The 13,026-nt window shown below is 44.4% G+C and overlaps 1 protein-coding gene across 2 annotated transcripts in view; it reads left to right on the plus strand.

The window, feature by feature from the left end:
* The window catches only part of LOC138520101 (maestro heat-like repeat-containing protein family member 1), a 758,658-nt gene that overhangs the window by 381,548 nt on the left and 364,084 nt on the right, over positions 1-13,026 (plus strand). The window lies entirely within an intron of this gene.

Here is a 13,026-nt window from a genome sequence, read left to right on the forward strand (position 1 = left end):
GGAAGCACCGGCACCGTTGTTAACGGTGCCGGTGCTTCCGTGATGGTCTGCCTACCGTGGCCGCTGTGCCCGGCAGGGTCAGACCTGTCGGGCACTGCAGCTCCAGCAGGCAGACCTGTAGTATGTCAGTCGAGAAACAATGGTGCCGGTAAGGTTACCGGCACTGTTGTTTCCAGACTGGCATACTTATAATGAGGTCCTATGTCTCTCCACAACTGTAACTTCCAGTTGTGAGGCACTGTCTCAGAGGTGCTTGAGCATTCGGAGGTCACCTGGACTAGCAGGTTTTGGAGCATAAATAGATGCATGTTTACATGTTACACTCATGCAATGAGCTACCATTGTTAGAATTGCTGCAATACCTCTAGAAGGTAATAGCGATGCTAATGCTACATAGATGTGAATGTGGGGTCCGCCGTACTCTATTATTTCAACGTCATTTAATCTGCTGGAGCGGAACTATTCATCCGAAGCATGCTGAATTTCTGAACAGCCTCCCAAAGCTATTTAAAATCATGTTGTCATACATTTTTCCATTGATGTCTGCCACAGTGCCTTTCTGTATTATTCAAACCATGTTTTAAGGTTTGTCATACCTGGAGACGTTAGCCCTGCTTAGCGGTATTGTGTCAAATCTCCCTTTGTTACTTTACATGTGATGGAATACATAGTTATATGTTTTTCTTACCAAGATGTAGCACCATCTGTTTTTAGTTTGGGTTATTAGGTGGCACCTAAGCGCCACCCATAAACCAAAACTATTGCATTAGATGATAGGAGGGAGAGGAGGGGCACACAGCTTGTGGTTGTTGTTTGGTTATTTACCCACCGATTGACTGCCCTTGGTCTTGCTAAACCCTAGACCGATTCCCACCCATTATCTGCACCTTTCCGCCCAAAACACAAACTCGCTCTTTCAAGCACTAACATCAAGCTTTAGCCCCCCAGTTGTATTTTCTAAGCAGTTTGCTGAGAGTTATTGGCCCTCATTATGGGTTTGGTGGTATCCCACCAAACGGTAATACCGTTACCGGCACCTGATCTGCCGGAATTACCAGCAGTTTACAGGCCCCAGAAAGGGTATGTTAATCCCCATTCCATAGAGTCCATAGGAAAAGCACTAAACAATCAGGTCCACCCACACATGATGTGAACTGGGGCTATCTGGGACAGGAAGCTAGCTATAGTACACTAGAGGGTACGGGGCTGGGCTGAATGTGAGACCATGGTTGAACAATTTCATTTTACTCCTACCTCTTGGTCTCCACAGTGAAAAGGATGGCCCAAAAGAATATAGCCGCTGGTAGGACTTTAAAAAATTACATAAGTATCTCAATGGCTACCATACTGGTATATTGCCTACTAATGGGGGTAAGACCAGCTGCACCTCTGTTGAAATCACAACTAAATTACAGTTGACACCATTCTGGAATGAAAATGAAGTGCTTATAAAACGCAGGGAACCTAGTAAAGGTGGGCACTGCCGCTTTTGAATTTGTTTAAGTTCATAAACATCAACAATCTTTCAAAATGCTGAATCCTGATGTACAGGTACTTGGGAGCTCAGTAGTGAAAAAGAGGCCATTGGCACAATGGCGAAAATATACACAAAACAACTCCCAGGGTTGCCCATGTGAGAACCACAGGCTCACGCTTAGCTCAAAAGTTGGGCTGAATCTTAAACAAAACTATACGTATTTTCAAAACGACTTCAATATTCATTCTCTTACAAATCATAAAAATCTATTCACCAAAGCATATGACACAGTTAGTTTTAATATATATAGAGATGAGGCATTGTGGCAATAACATGGGTTCACAATTGCCTATGCATTTCGGATAATATCCATCTTCCGGGCAGAGCCCTTAGGCACTGATATGAAGTTAATCTGCAAGGTCAAAAGGAAAACTGTAAAAGAAAACACAACGTAAGAAAAAAAATGTGTATATAGCGCTAGATTAAACAAACCACAAAAAATCACAGTGGATAAAGTGCATTTACCTTGGTCAACACTCCTTATTCAAACTGGAATGTAAAAAAAAAACCAGACATTTATAATCTTGCCCAGAAACGTAGAAAAAATGTTTTCCAACATACGTAGATAAGTCTATACCTATGTCTCTAATCTTTTCCTGCCCAATCGACAGGACTAACATGGCATGGCCGGCATCTAGAAAACAATGACAACAATGGAGCATTTTCTCAGAATCCTCCTTGGTTCAATTCTATATTCAGATAGTAGAGAAACAAATCCGTATTGATAGCAACTCGCTCTAAATGTCTTACTATTGCAGCTTCAAAAGAATATGAGGTTGGCCTCTGCCAATATATCAGAACAAAGTCTGGCTTCTATGGGTGCTCATCCTAAAATGATCCTCGGTCCCACGTCAGAACACGCTCGTGAGCCTGATGATGTCACGGGACCACAGTTGCTAGGTGCCATGTTGAGAAAAATTATAAACAAAACTCATCAAGAGCAGTATGTCTAAGGAAGGCAATGTATAAATGCTGCCTGCAGCAGAGGATATGTTGTTAAAAGCTAATGGAGTACCATTCTATAACACGACAGTGTTAGAGTGGAACATTGGTAACTTACCTCAGAGGGGAGGACCACTTGCAGAAAGCAGTTACGGACATTGCGTGTGGAGTAAAAATGGTGTTGATAGACACACCCAAAATATGCATAGCAATCAAAACACGTGTCAGGTACATGTGCTGATAAGTGATGTGTAATGAACCATACAGTACCCGAAATGGATGCGCCAGAGGACGACCCAACATACTATATATTAAACCATGATGAAATGAGGTAAGAAACCTAGCGTAACCGCTAAAGATGAGTGGTCAAGACCCTAGGGCCACCTGAGGGGACCATAAGTCAAATGAAGGGGTAGGGCTCAAACAACATGTACAGTAGCTCATAAATGGTAGACAGGGCTTGGTCGGGTTGTGCTTCTACCATAATAGCAACATGTCTTATTCAAAGCGTGGTGCTTACGCCATTCGCCATTTTAGCACAGTGTGTACTGGCTGGAGATACCAGTAGCCAAGAACAGTTTGAACTTCAAACATATCATCAGTTGGTATGATATCCCAACAAGGCACATGTCCAGGTGGTGAAAAACAGTTACAGAAAAAACATGACAGTCAATCTCTTCATTGATCTTATGTGCCTCCATTGAGTTACGTCTTTTGATCCAGTATGTTTCCTGTTGGTTCAGTCTTGTAAGGGATTTTGTCTTTAGGCTATTACCTAACTTGGATGTAGTTTAGTATTGTGGTAAATTGGCAGTAGCTTAGTGTTGTGGTAAATTTGTGGTGAGCATATTCCTAGCACTGCCCTACATGATAAGACACACCTTTCCCCTTGTTATAGTTATGCTCTGTTCTAGGGTTGACTGTAAGCATGTATATCCGGGCCTAGTACATTTAGCAGAAACTGAATATTACCGTAGCTTGTACTGATTACTTATTTACGATGTCAGCTTATCATATAGAAGGGCACTGTTCAGCTTCAGCATGCACAGCTGAACACACTCATACCACACACACCGGTTTTCTGGCTTGCTTTTATATTTCGCCCTTTTGATTCTTACTCTACCTCTGGCGGTAAATATTTTTTACCACTGTGATGTAGGCACTAGAGTGTCTCCTAGTCACCTCGCCTCAGCTAGAGAATAATCACTAGAGACCTAAAAAGAAATCTTTACACCAAGTCACTTTTCACCCAATTTTATGTGTGTTTTTAAAAATGACGCTGTTTTCAATAAAAGCATAATTCATTTCACAACAATACATTACATTTGCCAATTCTTACCAATGCATCACACTGCCGTGGTTACCTAAGAGATAAAAGTATAAACATGCATTGCAAAAAATCTTTTTCATTTTCCGTTAGTTTACAGTGTGCGAAAGAAAAACCCAACATTGATTCAGTTGAAACTATTGATCTATTTCTGGCTACAGAGATAATTCTCTCTCACGCAGCACTCTCCTCAATTTACAGCCACTTAAATGGGATTCTGAAGTGTCTGTGCTTTATCTATATGGCCCCCTCTCCATCCTGCTTATCTGCAATGAAGTGTTACGAATTCTGCACTGCCTTTTCATGCCCCCGAAAGACAGCCTTGGATTCCCAGCAGTCTTCTATGTCGGGTCAGCTCAGCGCTTGCCACTCGTATCTTTCCCTCGACAGCCAGCCACCCTTCAGCTCACCTCTATTTATCTCTCCTGCCTGTCAGTCAAAACTAAATCTGCCCTTTCTGTGACGTTTTTAGTAATTTCTAGACTTCTGATCCCTCTGTCCAATCACCTACGAGAGTTTGTATGTATCTCTTCTTGCTTCCTGCGCAAACAAAGAACCCTATGAATAAAACAAAAACAGCCCATTCCTCTTTTGCAGTGCACATTCCTGTCATGATGCATAACCCCGGGCATCCAGACCACGTCCATCAGCCCCGGGAGCAGGCATCATGTCGCCTTGAGAAAACCCAGCAACCCCTACTAGGGGCTGTCTGGGTTCAGTCCTGGTGCCTGTGGTGCCAGGCTCATATGGGACATCAGTCCTTGCGCCATAGGCTCCAGGCTCATAGGTGCACACTTTCCTGAAGCAGACCATGCTGCAAGAAGATCCAAGCCATTGTGAGGCCTGGAAGGGACTACATTACCATAGGGACTATTTTGTTACTCGGGTGTGGTCGTGGAGGAATACCTACCTGGGACTACTTTGGAGGCTATTTAAAACAAGCCCGAAGAGCAGCACACGCTTCATGTTTTTCTGCATCCAGCTGCGTGACGCTCACCATGCCTGCAGCCAGCATCCAGTCTTCTGCCATGCCCGTGTGCCTGCAGCCAGCATCCAGTCTTCTGCCACGCCCGCCTCGAAACCGGAGCTCCTAGAATAAAGAAGAAGAAAAGGACAAGGTTAGAAAACAAACTTATTTCATATTCCTCACCTAATTCTGGAAACATTTCATCTCCGGGCCTGGAAAGTACATCAGTCCTGCACGCATCGCTTTGCCAGCTCCAGCACGGCGCCATAATCACCAGTTCTCACAGCATCTTTTGATCCGGTACTGTTTCCATCATTTCTTCGCTGTAATCCGGCACCTAGGGGACACAAGAAAAAACAAGGTGAGCCAAGGGAATCAACAAATACAACCTCTTACCACCATAGACTTACCTGATTTACCACTGGTGGTATTATTCCATTACTCTCCACATTTTCATATGCCGAATCTGTAAAGAGGGAGAAAAACAACTCATTAACGCATGCAATAGTTACCAGACAGCTTTGGGTAACACAGACTCTTACCTGAACACCAGCAGCAGCTACGAGACCTTCTTCTCACGAACTCAGTTGCAACTAGTGGGGGAGAGCGAGAACAGTTGGGAGGCCATCACTAAAACCGACAGGTGGTTAATCCCTGTCTCCACTTGCCGGAAAATATTTCTTCAGGTCCAGCAGACAAGACTAGGCGGGCCAGTCCAGACTGTCATCTCTGCACTACGCATCACGTTGAAGGAGACCGCAGCTGTCCGGGTCCGATCGACACCCCTGTGGGGTCCAGGTGAGCGTAACAGAACGCAAAGCCTCTCTACAAATACCCACCCGGGTGTTATGGAAGCCTTGGAAACCGACCAACTGGCCCAATTATTGGGGGAACTTAGGGCGGAAGTACATGCCGCTCGCCCAGAGACTAATGCCCTCAGGAGAGAACTGATTGTCTCAAAGGAGCGCACGGATGATCTGGCTAGGCAACTACTGCAAAACCAAGCTGGGCAAACGCCCCTACCTGGATATGGGGGAAACCCAACCCCAGTTTCATCAAGCAATCCTGTGCAAGTGGTTTTACCAGGAAATATTCTGTTAGCTCCACCCGAACGCTTTGCTGGGGACCCCAAAATGTTTGCCATGTTTATGAACCAATGCCGCTTGCACTTTTTATGCAGACCAGGAGCCTTTCCAAATGGCCAAGCCAAAGTAGCCTTTGTATTGTCATATCTTAGTAGCAGCGCAGCGGATTGGTCCATTGCATTGGTCAACCAGGATGATCCTCTCCTCCGGGATTTTCAGGGTTTTCAAAGGAGCATGGAAAAACTATTCGCCAGACACTCACAGGGTCAAGCCCTGGACAACGAACTTTTATCCTTACGACAAGGTAACCAGGATCTGCTAACCTATATTGCAACCTTCAATAGGTTGGTGGTGGAAACCGGTTGGCCGGAGGAAAAATGAATTACATTGTTTCATCGTGGACTTCGGGGAGAACTCAAAGACGTCTTGGCTCAAGTTGTGAACCCACCTCAGGATTGCACAGAATTTATAGACTTAGTGGTCCAGCTGGATCATCGACTCCAGAATAGAAAGGCTGATCGAGCTAAGTTTGAAAATCGAGTATTGGTTAAATCCAACGTTGCCCCCAAAGGAACAGATGCATCAGAACCTATGCAAATCGGGGGGGGGGGGGGTCAAAGGACCCTTAACTCAAAAGGAAAGGGAAAGAAGAAGACAGATGCAATTGTGTCTGTACTGTGGAACCTCAGGATATTTTCTACTGGATTGCCCTATAAAACCACCCAAGAAGGTGGTAGGAGTTGCTGATAAAAGTCCAAAAGAGCCTGATTCGGAAAACGACCACGCTCGACAAGCGTAGAGGTCCGCTTGCCGAGCTTAAAGAAGGACACTCAGACCTCGCATCTGATCATACCAATGGTCCTAATTGATCCTAGACAATCCTCACGTATGCACGCAGTAAGGGCATACATTGATAGCGGGGCTGTAGGGAACTATATGGACCATGAATTGGCTTCCAGGATGAATCTACCTCTCTGCCGGAAAACCACCTCAGATATCATCACCACAGTCGATGGAACGGAAATAGCCTCTGGGCCTGTAACTCATTCCACCACAGAGATGACACTATTGGGTCAGGATGGGCATCAAGAGACTATTGTGTTTGATCTAATCAAAGCCCCTCAGTTCCAAATAATACTGGGGATACCTTGGTTGGAAACACATAATCCTTGTATTGATTGGCGAGAGAAGAGAATAACCTTCCCGGATTGTGCACAAACCTGTTACCCAAAGAAAAATCAGAACGCAGGCCTGGCCACAGTAACCACAGCAGTCATGCAACTACCTCCAGAATACCAAGAATTCCAGGATGTCTTCCAAAAGAAACAGGCAAACACCTTACCTCCTCACAGATCGTACGATTGTCAAATCGATCTCATACCCGGTGCACAACTCCCTTGTAGCAGGATCTATGCCCTTACGGAACCTGAGAACCTTCACCTACGACAATACTTAGACCAGTACCCTGCCATTGGCTTTATTCGCCCTTCCAAGTCTCCTGTATCCTTAGCTTTGTTCTTCGTGCCAAAAAAGGAAGGTGACCTTAGAACGTGCATAGACTACTGCGCACTAAATCAGATTACGGTAAAAGAACCGGTACCAATTGCCTCTGATCCCCGAATTACTAGACCAAGTAAATGATGCTTGTATCTACACTAAGTTAGATCTCCGAGGGGCATATCATCTGGTACGTGTAAAGAAAGGCGACAAATGGAAGACGGCCTTTCGCACCAAGTACGGTTTATTCGAGTACCAGGTGATGCCCTTCGGGTTGTGCAATGCACCAGCAGCCTTCCAGTAATTTATGAACAATGTCTTTTGTGAACTCATTGACGTCTGTGTTGTCGTATACATAGACAATACCCTTGTGTACTCTTCCTCAGAATCAGACCATGCTAAGCACGTACGTGCAGTCCTTGAGAAACTACGCCAGCACAAGTTATATGCAAAATTAGAAAAATTTGTTTTTCATGTTACGGAAGTTGAATTCCTTGGATTTATCTTGACTCCAAAAGAAGTCCGAATGGACTCACGAAAGGTGGACGCAATTCTCAAGTGGCCATCACCTAGTTCAGTTAAAGGGGTGCAAAGCATGCTCCGATTTGCCAATTTCTACCGCAGATACATTCTAGACTTCTCACATGTTGAACATCCCATCACAGCACTTTTGCAAAAGAACAAATGTTTCTTGTGGACCGAAGAGGGTGAAAAGGCCTTCCAAGAGCTGAAAGCGAAATTCACGTTGGCGCCTGTCTTAAAGCATCCACACCCAGAGCTTCCATACATAGTGGAAACTGATGCATCCAGTTTAGCCATGGGAGCCGACCTGTCCCAGAAGGATCCTGAAACTGGTCAACTTCACCCAGTGGCATTTTGGTCCAGAAAGTTCTCGGCAAGGTTACCGATAAAGAGTCATTAGCCATCAAATCCGCCTTTAAAGCTTAGCGACACTATCTACTCAGTGCAAGGCATACCATTACTTTAATCACTGATCACCGGAACTTGCAGTATCTAAAAACAGCCAAAGCCCAATCATCGCGTCAACTTCGATGGGCATTGTTCTTTGCCGAATTCGATTTTGTGATCACTTATCGACCAGGCTGTAAAAATGGCAAGGCAGATGCCTTATCCCGAATAGGAATGGAAGAATCATATGCGAACCCGGAGCCGGTGCCTATAATTTCTGAACAAAGAATTCTTGGCATGACTACTTTACAGACACTAGAAGAAATTCATTCAAAAATCCAACAACTCTTCAATCCAGCAGCCCTGCAGGACTGGGTAAAGAAAGGCCCGGATTACTCAATCATCAATGACCTACCCTACTACCAAGGACGACTATTTCTACCACACAAGGAATTACAGAAACTGGTCATCTCCAATTATCATGATAACCTAATGGAAGGTCACCCAGGTATCGCAAAAACTGAAGCCAAAATTAAGAGACAATTCTGGTGGCCCACCTGGCGAAAAGATATAAAATCATTTGTGATGTCTTGCGGCATTTGCGCCCAAAACAAGAATCAGAAGAAAAAACCAGCTGGCCTTTTACAGCCTTTGGCTATTCCACCTACACCATGGCACACCTTATCTTTAGACTTTATTACTGATCTACCTCCATGTAATGGATTTAACACCATTCCAGTTATCGTGGATCTTTTTTCCAAGATGGTCCACTTTATTCCTTTGAAGGGATTACCTTCTGCTTCAGTCCTGGCCAAGGAGTTCCTCAAAAACATCGTTCGGATACACGGGTTTCCTTCGGTACTGGTCTCTGACCGAGGTAGTCAATTCATTTCACATTTTTGGAAGAAATGTTGCCAATTGACGCAAATCGACGTAAGGTTATCAACCAGTCACCGATGGTCAGACGGAGAGGACCAACCAGACCCTTGAACAGTACCTTTGTTGCATGCTTCACCAGATCGAAAGTAATTGGAAAGATATTTTATGGATTTCCAAATATGCATACAATAACTCTGTACATTCAGGAACCGGACAAAGCCCCTTTTATACCATATATGGACACCACCCTCGAACCTCTGAACTTGATTCGCCTCAGCACTTAGAAATGCCTGAAGTTAGTCATTTACATTCTACTATTACACAAGCCTTCAAGGAAGCAACAGAACATTTAAAGCACGCAAAAGAGAAATACAAGAAAAATGCTGATCTACATAGAAGTGAAACTCCACAGTACCAAATTGGAGATCAGGTTTGGCTAGCTACAAAACACATACCTCTGAAAGGAACTCTGACTTTTAATCCTAGATATTTGGGACCTTACGCCATTAAGGCATTATCAACCCGGTGGCCGTCAAACTGGAATTACCCTCCAATATGCAAATTCATCCTGTCTTTCATGTTTCACTTTTAAAACCAGTTCAACCAGGAACAAGATTAACCAAACCACCAGATCCTATCTTGATAGATGGAGAACCTGAATTCGAGGTGAAAAACATCCTGGACTCCAAGGTGGTTAAATCAAAACTTTTTTACTTAATCGATTGGAAAGGTTACGGGCCACAGGAAAGGTCATGGGAGCCTAGTGACCACGTTCATGCACCACGATAAGTGAAGAGATTCCATCAGGACTTCCCAGACAAACCAGGACCAAGGGGAGGAACAACTTTAGGAGGGGCCTTGAGGGGGGGTGCTGTCATGATGCATACCCCCGGGCATCCAGACCACGTCCATCAGCCCCGGGAGCAGGCATCATGTCGCCTTGAGAAAACCCAGCAACCCCTGCTAGGGGCTGTCTGGGTTCAGTCCTGGCGCCTGTGACGCCAGGCTCATATGGGACATCAGTCCTGGCGCCATAGGCGCCAGGCTCATAGGTGCACACTTACCTGAAGCAGACCATGCTGCAAGAAGATCCAAGCCCATGTGAGACCTAGGAGGGACTACTTTACCTTAGGGACTATTTTGTTACTCGGGTGTGGTCATGGAGGAATACCTACCTGGGACTACTTTGGAGGCTATTTAAACCACGCCCGAAGAGCAGCACACGCTTCGTGTTATTCTGCATCCAGCAGGGTGACGCTCACCGTGCCTGCAGCCAGCATCCAGTCTTCTGCCACGCCCGCGTGCCTGCAGCCAGCATCCAGTCTTCTGCCACGCCCGCCTCGAATCCGGAGCTCCTAAAATAAAGAAGAAGAAAAGGACAAGGTTAGAAAATAACTTATTTCAAATTCCTCACCTAATTCCGGAACCATTTAATCTCCGGACCTGGTAAGTACATCAGTCCTGCACGCGTCACTTCGCCAGCTCCAGCACGGCGCCATACTCACCAGTTCTCACAGCATCTTTCGATCCAGCACTGTCTCCATCATTTCTTCGCCATAATCCGGCACCTAGGGGACACAAGAAAAAACAAGGCGAGCCAAGGGAATCACCAAATACAACCTCTTACCACCATAGACTTACCTGATTTACCACCGGCGGTATTATTCCATAACTCTCCACATTTTCATATGCTGCATCTGTAAAGAGGGAGAAAAACAACACGTTAACGAATGCAAAAGTTACCGGACAGCGTTGGGTAACACAGACTCTTACCGGAACGCCAGCAGCAGCTAGAAGACCTTCTTCTCACAAACTCAGTTGCAACTTAAGGAAGGAAGGGGACAAGAGTGAACATCGGGCACATTGAACTCTTTGAACTTGATACTTACCAATCCCGCCAGGGACTTCAGAGTCAATACTTACCAGAACTCTCCCAACACCTTCAAACCAGTGAAGTAACTGGTATCTACGTGCCCCTGCAAGACACGCAGGATGGAGAGCTCATCTTTTACGAACATAAGGTGAGGTTACTAAGGGGATATCGGAGGTGATTAGTGGGGGAGAGCGAGAACAGTTGGGAGGCCATCACTAAAGCCAACAGGTGGTTAATCCCTGTCTCCACTTGCAGGAAAATATTTCTTCGGGTCCAGCAGGCAAGACTAGGCGGGCCAGTCCAGACAGTTATCTCTGCACTACGCATCACGTTGAAGGAGACAGCAGCTGTCCAGGTCCGATCGACACCCCTGTGGGGTCCAGGTGAGAGTAACATTCCTTTCCATGGAACAAAAAGAGAGAGAGAAAAAAATAAAGCAGAATCTCCATCCATGCTCACTTACATTGCATTGTAATGTTAAACAGGAGGACTAATTGGTTACTGGGGTATCATTCAATAATGGCAGTTAGTTAATTAATCTGGGTTATTTTCTTCAGTGCAACATTACACAGATTGGCAATTCATATATAGTCATTTTATCCATGTGCTCAGTGCATTTTGAATCTTCTGTCTTTTTTTGCAATCATTTTTCTTTTACCTTTTTACCTTTGAAAGCCTAGTTCACTGCCATAATGAACTCAATTTGTCATTGTAATTGTTCTGCTTTCACCTGCACTACTTAATTTGCTCTCTCTTTTTGCATTCATTTATATTAACCCCACTGAAAGTGCTATCATGTAATCACTAATCTGCTGTTCCCATCTCCACCCATTTTACTGGCTGTTTCTGTTGAAATCACTGCAATAATACCTTACATTCTTGTTCCCAGATCTTCATCTGTGCCTCTTCAAGTCACCACTTGCACTATCTGGAAACGTATTTGTGGGATATCATGCTTCCTTTCTATCATGTGGCGTGACACTGCAGAGTTCCTGTTTTTGGTGTGTATGCAGGACCATTGATCATTCCAAAACTGCTTGCATGGTCTCTTTGATTGTCCCACATAATAGACTCCACATGGGCATTTGATTGTGTAGATAACATGACTACTATCACAAGTCTCAAAACTTCTTCTTTTCACCTGATCTTGGATGGTGTATAATATTGCCCTTGGTTACAAACCTGCAGTTCATGCAATGTAGACAAGGGAACATGCCTGCTTTCATAGTTTGGGGTAATTTCTTTACAGTACCTGTTTTGACCAGTCAATCTTTGAAGTTGATACTTCTTTTATATGCAAATGTGGGTGGTTCCTTGAAGGTGCTCCATCAGTGAGTCACATATTCTCCAATTTTATTTTGTACAATTGATTTGATTTGTCTACTTTAGATAGAATATCTGTAGACATACACTAGAGCGGCAGGATTTTGTCCCCTGCTTTCTTCCGTGAGCTCCTAGCTCTGTAGATATTAGCTACACGTTCCTTTGATGCATCAATTTCCTCAGGTTTGTATATTCTAGCAAGGGATTTATCGCCCATTTGTTCAGTCTGATTTTCATAATCCTCAGGGTCACTAACTATCCTCCTCACTCTTAACATCTGGCAAAAGGGGAGGTTCTTAATCAGACTTGAATGGTGGAAGCTTAAACGATGAAGTAGATTATTTCTGTCTATTTTTTTTCCTGTAAATGTTAGTGTTGTATATCTTGTTTTTGACAGTAATCTACATCCAAACAATTGATCTGGTTGACAGATACTTCACTGGTGAATTGTATTCACGAGTCAATGGTATACAGTTAAGTTAAGAATCCCTGCAGACTTTCAATGGTTCCCATCCATACTGAAAAATGAATGTCATCTTTAAACCTGACCCAAAATGTGAGATAGTTACGCAACACCGGGTGATCTAAAACATGGTCCTTTTCAAATGTGTGCATAAAGCAGTTAGCATAAGTGGGTGCCACAGTGGCATCCATCGATGTGACTGATGTCTTGAGGTAAAAGTGATC

Source organism: Ambystoma mexicanum, chromosome 13, assembly GCF_040938575.1.
Source record: "Ambystoma mexicanum isolate Mex_15411 chromosome 13, UKY_AmexF1_1, whole genome shotgun sequence".
NCBI classification, from domain to species: Eukaryota; Metazoa; Chordata; class Amphibia; order Caudata; family Ambystomatidae; genus Ambystoma; species Ambystoma mexicanum.